A 4,254-nucleotide genomic window follows, 5' to 3' on the forward strand; every position below is an offset into this window, starting at 1 on the left:
CCCTAAGTTGCACTCCAAAGTAAAGATTCTCTAATCTACGTATAAAACTTCGGCTTATATACTCAAACTAAAGAGTCAAATCCTACTAAAATATGTTTCCCACAAAATCCAGAAAACCCACAAAATAAGGTAACTTAAAGATAGTTTCCTAACTTGTTACATACTCAAAACTATGAAGATTCTTTCCTTTGAATGATCAAATCTGCACATAATCAGCCTTAAGAGGTGTTATTGAAACTTTTATGATGTCCTTTTCAAAGTTATTGAAGGAAGGTTTCCACAAAAAAGGCGTCTTCACTAATTTACTGGTCAAAAATCCCAAAAGGTCAATCTGTGTAACACAACATACGTGTACTTTTATAATCGACACAACCAAACGGCTTTGAATTTAAGGTTGAGATTTTGACTCAGTAAACTTAAATTCCTTAGGAATCTACTTCCAATGGAATTATTCAAAATATCCATCATTTCTCCACTTTCCCATCAACATAGATTCTATTGAGTCTGTATGCAAAATATAAAATGAAAGTATCTAACATCTTCAAAATATATAATAATATCCAAGTAAAAAAAATGGTAATATATAATATAATGATTCATCAACACCCTTGTTTGTGGCAATAAACAATTCCTTCTCTCGTTCTGACAATCTTAATCTGATTCTGGCATTCCGCTCTGATTTTTTTCAGGATTATGTATGATACAGACAACATCTTCATCCACCTTGGAGTATGAGTGATGTCATCTTTGAGTTCAAGGTTGAAGTCAAATTCCTTGTAACTTGTTTCTTGACCTCAAGGTTGTGGTTGCTATATCACCACTAGAGTTGGAGTTAGGGTGCTATGCTCAACTTCAGAGATCATGTTCATGCTCTCAACATCATAGCAATGGGTAGCAGAGCGATCCTCTTAATTTCCTTAATACTATCAGATGATGGATATTAGAGTAGCTAGTGGTATGACGAAGGAACAACCTCTATGCTATGAAGCCTATTCTGGCCTATGATGGTGTTATTCAAAGTCATTCATAACATTGAGAAATATCAGCATGTTGTAGGATTCCACCTGAACAACTAGATCTATTATTCTGATAAATCAAACCAGGGTGCCTTCAAAGGTATGAAAAGTCGTCTTGCTTCAATTGATGTTTAGAATTCTTATCTTTTCCACCGAGTCTTTAAAGAGAACGTTGACCGCAGAATTATTGTCTACCATATTCTACTGGTTGTACCATTGAAAATCTGTATCTTTATCACCATAGCATCATCGTGAAGACAGCACTATTTTAAAAATCCCCGCTTGGCGCCGCCTAGGCCCGCTTAAGCGCTACCACCCCAATTAATGCTTAGGCGTTTGAAAATTAAGAAAGGGTGTCTAGACCTACTGAGCTGCTCTCTTAGACCACCTAGGCACCCGCCTAGTCTGCCAAGACTCGCCTAGGTTGCAACTTACTTACACAGAAAATAGATAACTTTCATTTTGCATTTTATTTATTTTTCAATAAATTGTAAGAGACTTGTTGAAATACTTAAATGAACACACATTATATGCTTGTTTCTCATGTTTTCATTATGTTCCAATAGCTCATAATATATATATATATATATATATATCATTTTATTTAGTAGTTTATGATGAAATTATATATATTTTAAGTATAAATAGACACTTAATTACACGAAATATAATAGCTTTAATTAAATCTGCCTAGTCCGCCTAGGTGCCCACCTAGACCCCGCCTAGCCACCTAGGCACTAGGCCTCAATCCACCACCCGACTAGCCTAGTGTTTTTTAGAACCTTAGGAGAAAGTGTACATATTCTAAATCTCGGTTAGAGAAGGTCAAGATGTTGGACTCGATTAGAAAGGGTTTGTTGATGGAAATTACGATCCTCAAATTTTTACAGGCGGTCGTCCTATCTTTTTTAGTGCTACCAAGATATTTTTATTCACCATAGGTGCCATTGATGTTAAGTGTTGGCTTATTTGCTGGTTTATCTTCTTCTTCGTCAGTGAGCAGATATGGATCGGACTTGCATTTGTCCTTCTTGTCGACAGGTTCGTCCTTCTTAGTTTTATCTTTTACATATTCCTAGCAGTATCCCTAGTTGATCAGTTCTTCAATGTGCTATTGGAGCATGGGGCAGTTCCGTGTAGTGTGCCTAGTGCGTTGGTGGAAGGAGTAGTACTCATTAGACCACACCTTACCCATGTGCTCTAGAAGAGGCCTTCGTCTTTTGAGATAAGGCTTATCCTTGATTCCGTGAAGGATATTTTTTATTGAAGTGTTCAAGATGGTAAGCTGCCTTAGTTTAGACGAAGTTGACTTATCTTTTTGTTCCTTTTTATCGTTCAAATAAGGGGGGTGAAGGCAAAAGAGTATCACACATATTCACATTCTATTCGGACTTCCTTTTTCATTCTATTCAAATAGGGGGATACTCTAGACTTGTAAAGCTATCAGGGAATGTATTTGATTGTATATAAAGCTAGAAGTAGTCCTGGTATGAGTAGGTTTAACTATTCTGATATGATAACTTTGGTCTGTGGTGATAAGGATATTTGTTTATACAATTTGATTAGGATTACATGATGGGAAGTAACCTAATCAAATACCACAACTAAGGATATATAATAAAGGTCCCTGCATTCACACTAATTACGTAAACCAGAGAAAATAAGCCCTATTGTTTGTTGAATGCATACAGTAGTGTTGAGTGTAGAAGAGCTCTAGCTTCTGCTGCAATGGCTTCACAAGGTTAGCGGTTAATTGTATTTGTGATTTGCTTATTTCCGCTATTAACTATATTACATTTGGTATTAGAGCCTTCCACATATCTTTTAACCCTATGTGGAAAGCACAAGCAATTGTCTTCTTTCTTTTGCAAAATACGGACTGGTTCTGGTCCATAAAGAAATAAATTAAGGGCATGTATTAGCTAAAGCTCTTCTTGCTCATATGTTGTACAAAAGACTGGAACACTAATACTTTCACTGAATGCTGGAAACATGACCGATAGTTATCTAAAGAAACTTATCTTTCATATTTTTGGTTTTCAAGTGGCATAATATTTTATACGTTCTTGTTAGAATCCAACCATGTTTACTAACCACAAAGGCATGTTGATATGGTTAAAGAAATTCAAATAAAACTATGATAGTATTATGATTAAGAAAAGGTTCATGAGTTCTCTTCGATTCAAAAATGTAAAGACTTGTGACATAAGGTATTGGCATAAAGATTAATTTTTTTTTTTTTTTTTGTATGTTGTGTATTCAGTGATGAACCCCAATTCCATGAGCCTGAATACAGTGGAACCCCTAACTGGAGTTAATTACAAAAAGTGGAAACAAGATTTGGAGATAGTGCTTGGTGTGATGGACTAGGATCTAGCACTGAGAACTGAGGAACCATCGGTGCCCACTGATGGAAACACAACAAGCCAAAAATCCAAGTATGAGAAATGGGAAAGGTCCAACTAAATTTGCTTGATGATTATTAAGATATCAATGAACGACGAGGTGCATGGTGGTTTTACAGAGACATAAAGGCAAAAGCTTTCTTGAAATCCATTCAAGAAAAGTACAAGGGGTCAGACAAAAGTGAAATTGGGAACCTTATGAATTTATTGACAACCATGAGGTATGATGATGTTGAGAGTGTGTGTGAGTATATTATGAAAATGATCGATGTTGCTGGAAAATTGAAAACACTAGAGGTACCCATATATGAAACTTTCCTTGTGCATGTTATTATGAATTCACTCCCTGATACATATACTGAACTCAAAGTGTCTTACAATGCTTTACGTGAGAAATGAGATGTCAATAAGTTAATCTCCATCTGTGTTAGTGAGGAAGTAGGATGAAAAAGGAGAAAATGGACAAAGAAAAGGGTGAAATGGTTAATTTTGTTCAAAGCAGCAATAGGGATGTCAAGGCATCAAACTCGGATGCCATCAAGAAAGATCATATTAGAAATGTTCACTCATCTTCCAAAAAGGTTTTTAAATCTAACAGACCTTTGGTTTTCAAATGTTACTTTTGTAAAAAGGCCAACCATATGAAGAAGACTTGTCCTAAATATAAAGCATGGCTTGCTAAACAAGAAGCTAAAAAGGTAAAAAGGTTTTTGCTTGTTTTGAAAGTAATTTGATTGATATACCTAGTAGTGCTTGGTGGCTTGACTCTAGATCTTCTGTTCATGTTACAAACTCATTGCAGGACTTTATAACAAGGAGAATTCCAAATAAAG

The sequence above is a fragment of the Malus sylvestris genome, chromosome 2, assembly GCF_916048215.2.
Source record: "Malus sylvestris chromosome 2, drMalSylv7.2, whole genome shotgun sequence".
Classification (NCBI taxonomy): Eukaryota; Viridiplantae; Streptophyta; class Magnoliopsida; order Rosales; family Rosaceae; genus Malus; species Malus sylvestris.